The following is a 13,491-nucleotide window of genomic DNA, read 5'->3' on the forward strand; positions in this document are numbered from 1 at the left end:
CTTTGATGCCCTGGCATTTATGTCCATTAAATATTTACGTTAAAATAAGTACTGTAGTGCAAAATAACAGAAATAAAAAGGCAGTGAGGTGGTGTTCATGGGTTCAATGACCATTTAGCAATCGGATGGCAGAGCTGAAGAAACTGTTCCTGAATCGCTGAGTGTGTGCCTTCAGGCTTCTGTACCTCCTTCTCGACGGTAACATTATGAAGAGAACATGTCCTGGGTGGCGGGGATTCTTAATGATGGACGCTGCGTTCCTACTACACCGCTGCTTGACGATGCCTTAGATACTGTACAATGGAGGCTGGAAACCATGATACAGCTGACTAAATTTACAAATTTCTGCAACTTATTTTCATCTTCTGCAGTATCCGACCGCCTCCCCCCCGCACCCCCCCCCCCACATCCCGGCCCTCCCCGTAGCAGACAGTGATGCAGCGAGTCCGAATGCTCTCCACGGTACATTTGTAAAACTACGTTTGTAGATGTTTTCCAGTGTTTCAGTTGACAAACCAAATCTCCTCAAACTCCTAATCAAATATAGCCGCTATCTCTTCTTCTTTATAGCTGCATCAATATGTTCGGTCCAGGTCAGGTCCTCTGAGATATTGACACCCAGGAATTTGAAATTGCTCACTCTCTCCACTTCTGATCCGTCTATGAGGATTGGTTTTGCGTTCTCTCGCCTTATCCTTTCTGAAGTCCACAATCAGCCCTTTGGTCTTGCTGACGTTGAGAGCAAGGTTGTTGCTGCGACAACACTCGACTAAATGGTTTACGTCGCTCCTGTACGCCCTTTAGTCACCAGCTGAAATTCTGCCAACAATGCTTCTATCATCAGCAAATTTATAGATGCCAGTATTTCGATGCAACATTCACCGCAGATGCATCTGTGTACAAGTGTTGTGACGACATTGGTCAGACAGCACAGGGAATATTACGTCCAATTCCCATTGTCATACTATCGACATTACGTCATTGAACTGTAGAGGGAGCAGAGCGTTTCACGAGGTGTCGCTGTGACTGGAGGACTTGAATTCTGGGGAGAGTCCGGATGGTCTGGAGTCAGGATGCTGCCGAAATGGAACCCGGAAGAAACAAAAGCGGTCAAACTGCATCTGTGAGGGGTAATTGTACCAATGCTGAGGAATGGAGAGGTCTACCAAAAAGTGGTGGACACGGACGAGTCGATCACAGACAAAACCCTCCCCACCATTGAGCACATCTACAAATAGCGCTGCCACAAGAAATCAGCAAGTATCATCAAGGACCCCACCATCCAGGCCATGCTCTCTTGTCGCTGCCCCCACGCCACCAGGTTCAGGAAGAGTTGTTACCCTGCAAGCATCAGGCTCCTGATTCTTCAACAACTATCAGTGTGAAGCACTTCACTCACCCCAACACTGAACTGATTCCAAAACCTACAGGCTCACTTTCAACGACTCCAAGTTCTCAGCGTTGTTTATTTGATTCATCCATTCATTCATTTATCTATCTATCTATCTACCTACTTATCTATTTGTAAATGTTGTCTTTTTTGCATATTGGTTTTGTGACCGTCTTTGGTTATGTACAGTTTATCATGAATTGGATTATATTTCTTTCTTATTTTCCCGTAAATACGTGCAATAAAATGAATCTCAGGGGAATATACGGTGACATGTACGTAACGTTGTATCACAATGAAATCACGTTTTGTGTCGAGGAAGGAATCCGGGTGATAACCGGTATAAAGAGCTGGAGTGAAGAAACGCTGAGATTTTCTCAGAGGCAGTTAAAGAGAGCATCGCCCAACGTGGGGCTCGAACCCACGACCCTGAGATTAAGAGTCTCATGCTCTACCGACTGAGCTAGCTGGGCTCCGAAAGGATCTCACTTCTTTGCATCCTTGTCGCAAAGTTGGGGGCAAAAGTGATTAAATACCCTTTCTATACACTCTACAGCTGACCAAAGCGTACAGATGAGTCCTGGAGACTATATTGACTGGTTGCACCACAGCCTGGTATAGAACCACGAAATCCCCTTGAATGGAAACCCAACAAAAGTTACTGGATACAGTCCAGTCCATCACTGGTAAAATCCTACCCCCAGTGAGCACACCTGCGAGGAGCGCTGTCGCAGGGAAGTAGCATCCATCATCAGGGACCCCCCCCCCCCACCCTGACCCCACCATCGAATCCATGCTTTGTTCTTGCTGCTGCCATCAGGAAGAAGTAACAGGAGCTCAAGGCCCACATCACCAGGTTCAGGAACAGCTAGTACTCCACAACCGTAAACCGTAAATCAGAACCGGTTCCACAACCGATAGATTCAATTTCAAGGACACTTCATTTCACCCTCTCGATATTTATTGTTTATTTTTTATTTCTCTTTTTGTATTTGCATAGTTTGCTGACTTTTGCACATTGGTTGTTGGTCGGTCTGTGCTGTGTCCGGTTTTTCACTGACTCTGTTGTGTTTCTTTGTATTTACGGTGACTGCCTGCAAGGAAACATTGGAGCCGAACGCACTAAGGCTCGTTACACTGGTTCGCAGGGCTCATGACAGAGTGTGAGAGACAGAGTTTGTGTGCGATGTGAGAAGGTATCGGAGTGTTTCTGTCTTTGTGGATGAACGGACTGAGAAGGTGTAAACAAGAGGCACATTTGACAGCAGACGCTGGAATCTGGAACAACGCGCTAAATGCAGGAGGAACTCAGCCATCTGTGGAGAAAAATCAGCGTTGACGCATTTCCGCATTTTGAGCGCACGCAGCCGTACGCAGACAACACTCACGCGCACGCGCGCGCACACACTCACGTGCTTCAAGTGTATCTACGGATTTGTCCTCAGTTATTCAGTGGGCCAGGTAATTTGTGATGACTCCAGACTGGGCGTTCAGTGGACAGCGAGGAAGGCTATCATGGCTTGTAGAGGGATCTGGACCTACTGGAAAAATGGGATGAAAATCATAGATGAAATTCAATGCAGACAAGTGCGAGGTGTTGACCTTTGTTATGACCAACCAGGGCAGGTCTAACACAGTGAACGGTAGGGCACTGAGGAGTGTGGCAGAATAAGTGGATCTGGAAAGAGAGGTCCATAATTCATTGAAAGTAGCGGCGCAGGTAACTAATGTCATTAAGAATGCTTTTGGCATTCATAAATCAAAGTATTGAGTACGGCAGCTGCGATGTTATATTGAAATTGTATACGACGTTGGTGAGGCCTAATTTAGAGTATTGTGTACAGTTTTGGTCACTTACCTGCAGGAAAGACGTAAATAAAGTTGAAAGAGTGCAGAGAAAATTTATAAGGTCGCTAACACGAGGAATTCTGCAGATGTTGGAAATTCAAGCAACATACACCAAATTTGCTGGTGAACGCAGCAGGCCAGGCAGCATCTATAGGAATAGGCACAATCGACGTTTCCGGCCGAGACCCTTCATCAGGACTAACTGAAGGAAGAACTAGTAAGAGATTTGAAAGTGGGAGGGGGAGGGGGAGATCCAAAATGATAGGAGAAAACAGGAGGGGGACGGATGGAGCCAAGACCTGGACAGGTGATTGGCAAAAGGGGTATGAGAGGATCATGGGAGAGGAGGCCCAGGGAGAAGGACAAGGGGGGGGTGGAAACACAGAGGATGGTCAAGGGGTATAGTCAGATGGACAGCGGGAGAAAAAGGAGACAGAGAGAAAGAATGTGTGTATAAAAATCAATAACGGATGGGGTACGACGGGGAGTTGGGGCATTAGCGGAAGTTAGAGAAGTCAATGTTCATGCCATCAGGTTGGAGGCTACCCAGACGGAATATAAGGTGTTGTTCCTCCAACCTGAGTATGGCTTCATCTTTACAGTAGAGGAGGCCGTGGATAGACATATCAGAATGGGAATGGGATGTGGAATTAAAATGTGTCGCCACTGGGAGATCCTGCTTTCTCTGGCGGACAGAGAGTAGGTGTTCAGCAAAATGATCTCCCAGTCTGCGTTGTGTCTCGCCAATATATAGTGCACATCGGAAGCACCGGACGCAGTATATCACCCCAGCCGACTCACAGGTGAAGTGTCGCCTCACCTGGAAGGACTGTCTGGGGCCCTGAATAGTGGTCAGGAGTAAGTGTAAGGGCATGTGTCGCACTTGTTCCGCTTACAAGGATAAGTGCCAGGAGGGAGATCACATGTAATGAACTGGAGGTGATTGGAGAGATTGAGGTGAAGGAACCCTTAGGAGACAGTGATCATCACATGATTGAGTTCACTGTGAAATTAGAAAAAGAGAAGCCGAAATCTGATGTGTTGGTGTTTCAGTGGAGTAATGGAAATTACAGTGACATGAGAGAGGAACTGGCCAAGTTGACTGTAAAGAGACACTGGCGGGAATGACGGCAGAGCAGCAGTGGCTGGAGTTTATGCGAGAAATGAGGAATGTGCAAGACAGGTATATTCCAAAAAAGAAGAAATTTTCAAGTGGAAAAAGGATGCAACCATGGTTGACAAGAGAAGTCAAAGCCAAAGTTAAAGCAAAGGAGAGGGCATACAAGGAAGCAAAACTTAGTGCGAAGACAGAGGATTGGGAAGTTTTTAAAACCTTACAAAAGGAAACCAAGAAGGTCATTAAGAGAGAAAAGATTAACTAGGAAAGGAAACCAGCAAATAATATCAAAGAGGATACTAAAAGCTTTTTCAAGTATATAAAGAGTAAAAGACAGGTGAGAGTAGATATAGGACCGATAGAAAATGATACTGGAGAAATTGTAATGGGAGATGAGGAGATGGCAGAGGAACTGAACAAGTATTTTGCATCAGTCTTCACTGAGGAAGACAGCAGGATACCGGACACTCAAGGGTGGCAGGGAAGAGAAGTGTGCCCAGTCACAATTATGACAGAGAAAGTACTCAGGAAGCTGAATAGGCTAAAGGTCGATAAATCTCCTGGACCAGATGGAATGCACCCTCGTGTTCTGAAGGAAGTAGCTGTGGAGATTGCGGAGGCATTAGCAATGATCTTTCAAAAGTCGATAGATTCTGGCATGGTTCCGGAAGACTGGAAGATTGCAAATGTCAATCCGCTATTTAAGAAGGGGGCAAGGAAGCAAACAGGAAATTATAGACCTGTTAGCTTGACGTCGGTGGTTGGGAAGTTGTTGGAGTCGATTGTCAAGGATGAGGTTACAGAGTATCTGGAGGCATACGACAAGATAGGCAGAACTCAGCATGGATTCCTTAAAGGAAAATCCTGCCTGACAAACCTATTACAATTTTTTGAGGAAATTACCAGTAGGCTAGACAAGGGAGATGAAGTGGATGTTGTATATTTGGATTTTCAGAAGGCCTTTGACAAGGTGCCACACATGAGGCTACTTAACAAGATAAGAGCCCATGGAATTACAGGAAAGTTACATACGTGGATAGAGCGTTGGCTGATTGGCGGGAAACAGAGAGTGGGAATAAAGGGATCCTATTCTGGTTGGCTGCCGGTTACCAGTGCTGTTCCACAGGGATCAGTGTTGGGGCCGCTTCTTTTTACATTGTACATAAACGATTTGGATTATGGAATAGATGGCTTTGTGGCTAAGTTTGCTGATGACACGAAGATAGGTGGAGGGGCCGGTAGTGCTGAGGAAATGGAGAGTCTGCAGAGAGACTTGGATAGATTGGAAGAATGGGCAGAGAAGTGGCAAATGAAGTACAATGTTGGAAAGTGTATGGTTATGCACTTTGGCAGAAGAAATAAACGGGCAGACTATTATTTAAATGGGGAAAGAATTCAAAGTTCTGAGATGCAACGGGACTTGGGAGTCCTCGTACAGGATTCCCTTACAGTTAACCTCCAGGTTGAGTCAGTAGTGAAGAAGGCGAATGCAATGTTGGCATTCATTTCTAGAGGAATAGAGTATAGGAGCAGGGATGTGATGTTGAGGCTCTATAAGGCGCTGGTGAGACCTCACTTGGAGTACTGTGGGCAGTTTTGGTCTCCTTATTTAAGAAAGGATGTGCTGACGTTGGAGAGGGTACAGAGAAGATTCACTAGAATGATTCCGGGAATGAGAGGGTTAACATATGAGGAACGTTTGTCCGCTCTTGGACTGTATTCCTTGGAGTTTAAAAGAACGAGGGGAGACCTCATAGAAACATTCCGAATGTTAAAAGGCATGGACAGAGTGGATGTGGCAAAGTTGTTTCCCATGATGGAGGAGTCTAGTACGAGAGGGCATGACTTCAGGATTGAAGGGCGCCCATTCAGAACAGAAATGCGAAGAAATTTTTTTAGTCAGAAGGTGGTGAATCCATGGAATTTGTTGCCATGGGCAGCAGTGGAGGCCAAGTCATTGGGTGTATTTAAGGCAGAGATTGATAGGTATCTGAGTAGCCAGGGCATCAAAGGCTATGGTGAGAAGGTGGGGCAGTGGGACTAAATAGGATAAAATGGATCAGCTCATGATAAAATGGCGGAGCAGACTCGACGGGCCGAATGGCCTACTTCTGCTCCTTTGTCTTATGGTCTTATGGTTACCCTGCCCTCAAGTTTACCAGGTAGCTTTGCCTCCAACTTTCACCCTGCCCTCAAGTTTAGCTGGTCCATTTCCAACACCTCCCTCCCCTTTCTACATCTTTCTGTCTCTATCTCTGGAGACAGCTTATCTTCTGATCTCTACTATAAGCCTACTGACTCTCACAGCTATCCCGACTATTCCTCTTCTCACACTGTCTCTCGCAAAAATGCCATCCCCTTCTCGCAATTCCTCCGTCTCCGCCGCATCTGCTTCCGGATGAGGCTTTTCATTGCAGGACGATGGAGATGTCCTCCTTTTTTTACAGAAAAGGGCTTCCCTTCCTCCAGCATCAACTCTGCTCTCAAACGCATCTCCCCCATTTCACGCACATCTGCTCTCAATCCATCCTCCCGTTATGCCACTAGGAATACGGTTCTCCTGGTCCTCTCCTACCACCCCACCAGCCTCCAGGTCCAACATATTATTTTCCGTATCTTCCGCCTCCTCCCACGGGATCCCACCACTAAGCACATCTTTCCCTCCCCCCCCCTCTTTCCGCAGGGATCGCTCCCTACGCGACTTCCTTGTCCATTCGTTCCCGCGCCCCCCCCCATCCCTCCCCACTGATCTCCCTCCTGGCACTTATCCTTGTAAGCGGAACAAATGCTACACATGCCATTATACATCCTCCCTTACCACCATTCAGGGCCCCAGACAGTCCTTCCAGGTGAGGCGACACTTCACCTGTGAGTCGGCTGGGGTGATATACTGCATCCGGTGCTCCCGATGTGGCCTTTTATATATTGGCGAGACCCGACACAGACTGGGAGATCTTTTTGCTGAACACCTACGTTCTGTCCGCCACGGAAAGTAGGATTTCCCGTGGCCACACATTTTAATTCCACATCCCATTCCCATTCTGACATGTCTATCCACGGCCTCCTCTACTGTAAAGATGAAGCCACACTCAGGTTGGAGGAACAACACCTTATATTCCGTCTGGGTAGCCTCCAACCTGATGGCATGAACGTTGATTTCTCTAACTTCTGCTAATGCCCCACCTCCCCCTCATACCCCATCCGTTATTTATTTTTATACACACATTCTTTCTCTCACTCCACTTTTTCTCCCTCTGTCCCTCTGACTATATCGCTTGCCCATCCTCTGGGTTTTTCCCCCCTCAACCTTTTCCTTCTCCCTAGGCCTCCTGTCCCATGATCCTCTCATATCCCCTTTGCCAATCACCTGTCCAGCTCTTGGCTCCATCCCTCCCCCTCTTGTCTTCTCCTATCATTTTGGATTTTCCCCTCCCCCTCCCACTTTCAAATCTCTTACTAGCTCTTCCTTCAGTTAGTCCTGATGAAGGCTCTCGGCCTGAAACGTCGACTGTCCCTCTTCCTGGAGATGCTGCCTGGCCTGCTGCATTCACCAGCAACTTTGATGTGTGTTGCTTATAAGGACGCTGCCGGGTCTGGAGGACCTGTGTTATAGGGAAATGTTCAGTAGGTTAGGATTTTGTTCCCTGGATCGTAGGAGATTGAGGGAGATTTGATAGAGGTATACAAAATTATGAAAGATATTGATAGGCTAAGTACAAGCAGTTTATTTCCACTGAGGTCAGGTGGGACTGCACCTAACGGTAATTGGTTAAGGGTGAAAGGTGAAAAGTTTAAGGGGAACGTGAGGGAAAACGTCTTCACTCAGACGTTCATGAGAGTGTGGAACGAGCTGCCAGCGCAATGGTGATTGCGAGCTCAATTTCAACATTCACGAGAAGTTTGGATAGGTGCCTGGGTGGCAAGGGTATGGAGGGCTATGGTCTGAATGCAGGTCGATTGGATTAAGCAAATTAAGTAGATCAGAGCGGACTAGTGGGGCTTAAGGACCTAGTTCCGTGCTGTACTTGTCTATGACTCTGTAAGGACACACGACTGACGTTAGTTAGAAACTGATCGACGTCTCCTGCCCCAATTAAGCGGTGTGCGCTACTCGGCTGGATTCATCTTTCAATGCATCTTTAATCTGAACCTCAGCCTGGAGAGGTTCCCTGTGCTGTGAAAAACATCCTGCCTAGTTACTTCAGTGGTTGGTATGTTGATGGAGAAGATCCTGAGAGGGAGGATTTATGGACATTTGGAGAGGCATAATATGATTAGGAATAGACAGCATGGCTTTGTCAAAGGCAGCTCGAGCCTTACGAACCTGATTGAGTTTTTTTCAGGATGTGACTAAAGACATTGATGAAGGTAGAACAATAGATGTAGTGTATATGGACTTTAGCAAGACATTTGATAAGGTACTCCATGCAAGGCTTATTGGGAAAGTAAGGAGACATGGGATCCAAGGGGCATTGATTTATGGATCCAGAACTGGCTTGGCCACAGAAGGTAAAGAGTGGGTGTAGGTGGGTCATATTCTGCATGGAGGCCGGTGACCAGTTGTGTGCCTCAGAGATCTATTCTGGGACCTCTACTCTGTGATTTTTATAAATGACCTGGATGAGGAAGTGGAGGGGACGGGTTAGTAAATTTGCTGATGACACAAAGGTTGTGTGTGTTGTGGATAGTGTGGCGGGCTGTCAGAGGTTACACCGGGACATTGATAGAATGCAAAACTGGGCTGAGAAGTGGCAGGTGGAGTTCCAGACAGATAAGTGTGAGGTAGTTCATTTTGATAGGTCAAATATGATGGCAGAATATAGTATTAATGGTAGGACTCTTGGCAGTGTGGAGGATCAGAGGGATCTTGGGGTCCGAGTCCATAGGACACTCAAAGCTGCTAGGCAGGTTGACTCTGTGGTTAAGAAGGCATACGGTGCATTGGCCTTCATCAATCGTGGGATTGAATCTAAGAGCCGAGAGGTAATGTTGCAGCTATATAGAACCCTGCTTCAGACCCCACTTGGAGTACTGTACTCAATTCTGATCACCTCACTATAGGAAGGACAATAGAAATCATAGAAAGAGTGCAGAGGAGATTTACAAGGATGTTGCCTGGATTGGGGAGGGTGCCTTATGAGAACAGGTTGAGTGAACTCGAACTTTTCTCCTTGGAGTGACGGAGGATGAGGGGTGACTTGATAGAGGTGTAAGATAGAGGTACCTATCGTGTGGATAGTCAGAGGCTTTTCCCCAGGGCTGAAATGGCAAGCACGAGAGGGCATAGTTATAAGGTGCTTGGAAGTAGGTACAGAGGAGATAGCAGGGGTAAGTTGTTTGTTTTTTTTTTAAACGCAGAGAGTTGTGAGTCCGTGGAAAGGGCTGCCAGCGGCGGTGATGGAGACGCAAACGATAGGGTCTTTTAAGAGACTCCTGGATGGCGACATGGAGCTTAGAAAAATAGAGGGCTATGGGTAACCCTTAGGTAGTTTTAAGGTAGGAATATGTTCGGCAGAGCTTTGTGGGCCGAAGAGTCTGTATTGTGCTGAATGTTTTCTAGGTTTCCATCTTTCCAGTTCCAGCACCCAAGGTGACACGCCCCACCATGCCCACTGTCTATAGAGCAGTGGCACTGACCTCACATGTTATGAAATCATTAGAAAGCTGATCCTGACACATCTCCGGACCATCGCAAGACCATCACTGTCCCCTGCAGTTCGCCACACATTGGAGTGTAGGACGCCATTATCTTCCTGCTTCAACGGGCTTATACCCATCTGGATTAGCCAGGCAGCTCTGTGAGAATCATGTTCTATGATTTCTCCAGTGGTTTTAACACCATACGATGTGCTTTACGATGGAGTAAGCTCACGGAGATGCAAGTGGATGCCCCACCAGTGTCCTGGGTTACAGACTACCTGTCCAGACTGCCACAGAATGTGAGATTGCAGAGCTGTGTATCAGACACTGTGGTCAGCAGTACAGGAGCACCTCAGGGACTATCATGCCCCCCTTCATATTCATTTGACTATACCTCGGACTTCAGATCCAACTCGGAGTCCTGCCACCCGCAGAGGTTTTTAGACGATTCGGCCGTTGTGGGCTGTATCAGCCGGGGTCAGGAGGCTGAGTAGAGAAGAGTGGTGGACAACTTTGTTGAGTGGTGTGGGCTGAATCGCCTGCACTTCAACATCACTAAGACAAAGGAGTTGGTGGTGGACTTCAGGAAGGTGAAAACATCCTGCATTCCCATCTCCATCAAGGGAACGGATGTGGATGTCGTCCGGCAGTCCAAGCACCTGGGAACTTAGCTGGACAATAAACTGGACTCAACTAAAATTACAGAGGCTCTGGACAAGAAGGAACAGCGCCTGCTGTACTTCCTGAGGATGTCACAATGGGGGGTGGGGGGGCGCGGTTGGAACTGACCCAAGTGCAAGACACAGACACTGAAGTACTAGGAACAGGACATGACTAGAGTAGGGACGTGACAGGATACAGACAAGGAGCAGGGACAAGAACACAGACCTGGGCTAGGACATGGACTAGACAGGGAACCCGGACTAGGAACCATGAACTATGAGCCTGGGCTTGGGAAAGCGGGAACCCGGACTAGGAACCATGAACTAGGAGCCTGGGCTTGGGAAAGTGGGAACCCGGACTAGGAACCATCAACTAGGAGCCTGGGCTTGGGAAAGTGGGAACCCGGACTAGGAACCATCAACTAGGAGCCTGGGCTTGGGAAAGTGGGAACCCGGACTAGGAACCATGGTCTTAAGGCTTGAGGCTGCACGCTGGAGTCTTGAAATGTGGAAGCTGATAACCTGGAGGCTGGAGCTAGGAGACAGACAGGGAACTGAACATCAACATAGAGCCGGGACTTATCTTTCGAAAAGCCGGGACTCATTTTGATCTCCACACCAAGGTAGGACATGGGCATCCGTCGGGTAACGGCAAAACGGCCGGACTTACCCATCAGAGGCAAAGGCAAGGTAAGACTGATCCCCCCTCAGGGCAACGGCAGAACGGCCTGACTTATTCCAGGGAGGCGAGGACAAGACAGGACAGATCCCCCGGCAGGGCAACGGCAGAACAGCCTGACTTACCCCACGGAGGCGAAGACAAGAAGAGACAAACACCGAAGAAAAACAGACAGCTCCATCTCTGCATCGGAGTTGCTCTGAGTTGCGGTTGCGGCCAGCAACCTCGGCTGGCTACGGAAACAGCCAGATCCCTACTTAGCTCGGAGTGGCTGAAGGCCACTCAGCTGGCCCGGGAAACGGCCGAATCCATACCGCAAAGACAGCTCCGACTACTGACAGCAAGGCTCCATGAAGCAATAACGCGGCCAAAAGATGGCAATTTGCCACTCTGGCCTTCCACCAGCAGGTTGCTCCCAGGGGATCTTGACAAGACAAACCAGCAGCTCACACTCAACCCCAAGACTATTTATATTCCAAGCCCCAAGATGGGAATCAGGTGCCTATGATTAACCCAACCAGCAAAAGGGACAGCTGGAAGACCCGGAGTCGTGTCCACGGAGCAGACCGTGAACTGGAATGTGGACTTCATGGACCGGAGCATGACAGAGGAGGCTCAGGTCATTCAACGTCTGCGACCAGCATTCTCCTCTACTCTGTAAACTGTTGGGACAGCAGGGTGGGACTGCTGACGCCAAGAAAATCAATAATTTCGTCAGGAAGGATGGTTCTGTTCTGGGGGTGGAGCTGGATTCCCTGGTGGTTGTGTCTGAGAGGAGGACACTGCAGAAACTATGGAGTATTATGGACAATCCCTCTCCCACCCTCCACGACATACATACTGGACAAACAGTGGACCGCCTTTAGTAACAGACTGATACCACCGAGTAACACCACTGAACGTCACAGGAGATCCTTTCTCCCTGTGGCTTGAAGATTCTACAACTCTTTCTTCTTAAGTACATAGCTATCTGGTTTCGATGCACATCTGTATGTTGCACTATTACTGTTTAATGCACAATGATCTTTTTTCTTACCTCAATGCTTACATTTTCATTTTAAAATAGATATTTCTGATTGAGCAAACTTGCAACAATAACTTCCTTCGGGACAAACAAAGTTTTACATTATCCTATCTTCAACAAGGGCTACCCCGGCTATTTTCTGGATTTTTTTTTTGTTCTTTTGGAGTTGCTCCAAATAAGCGGCTGCCCCGATTATCCACGGCACAATTAACCGGAATCCATGGTAGTTTTAATCCACTCCAAGTTAAAGAAAGTTGCTCTCAACGCGGGTCTCGAACCTACATCCCTAAGATTAAGAATCTCATCGCCACCAATGAACTAGCTGACTGTGCCAGAAGGCGGCATGCAACGTCGGTGGTCAATAATCAAAACCAGATTTCATATCACCGACCTGCGTCGTGAAATTTATTAACTTTACGGCAGCAATACAATGAAATATATGATAAATAAATCCGTACCATAAGATATAGTAGCAGAAGTAGGACATTCGGCCCATCAAGTCTGTTCCGCCATGGACTGATCCAATTCTTCCACTCATCCCCACTCCCCTGCTTTTACCCCATACCCTTTGATGCCCTGGCATTTATGTCCATTAAATACTTACGTTAAAATAAGTACTGTAGTGCAAAATAACAGAAATAAAAAGGCAGTGAGGTGGTGTTCATGGGTTCAATGACCATTTAGCAATCGGATGGCAGAGCTGAAGAAGCTGTTCCTGAATCGCTGCGTGTGTGCCTTCAGGCTTCTGTACCTCCTTCTCGACGGTAACATTATGAAGAGAACATGTCCTGGGTGACGGGGATTCTTAATGATGGACGCTGCTTTCCTAATACACCGCTGCTTGACGATGCCTTAGATACTGTACAATGGAGGCTGGAAACCATGATACAGCTGACTAAATTTACAAATTTCTGCAACTTATTTTCATCTTCTGCAGTATCCGACCGCCTCCCCCCCCGCACCCACCCCCCGCCCCCACACCCCGGCCCTCCCCGTAGCAGACAGTGATGCAGCGAGTCCGAATGCTCTCCACGGTACATTTGTAAAACTACGTTTGTAGATGTTTTCCAGTGTTTCAGTTGACAAACCAAATCTCCTCAAACTCCTAATCAAATATAGCCGCTATCTCTT

At 47.5% G+C, this 13,491-nt stretch overlaps 1 non-coding gene across 1 annotated transcript; it reads right to left on the reverse strand.

Annotated features, from left to right (window-relative positions):
- Positions 1-1,790: 1,790 nt before the first annotated feature.
- Positions 1,791-1,863, reverse strand: trnak-cuu (transfer RNA lysine (anticodon CUU)). Its single transcript has one exon. It is a non-coding gene; the product is annotated as a tRNA-Lys (tRNA).
- Between the last annotated feature and the right edge of the window lie 11,628 nt (positions 1,864-13,491).

This window comes from Mobula birostris, chromosome 5 (genome assembly GCF_030028105.1).
Source record: "Mobula birostris isolate sMobBir1 chromosome 5, sMobBir1.hap1, whole genome shotgun sequence".
Taxonomy (NCBI): domain Eukaryota; kingdom Metazoa; phylum Chordata; class Chondrichthyes; order Myliobatiformes; family Myliobatidae; genus Mobula; species Mobula birostris.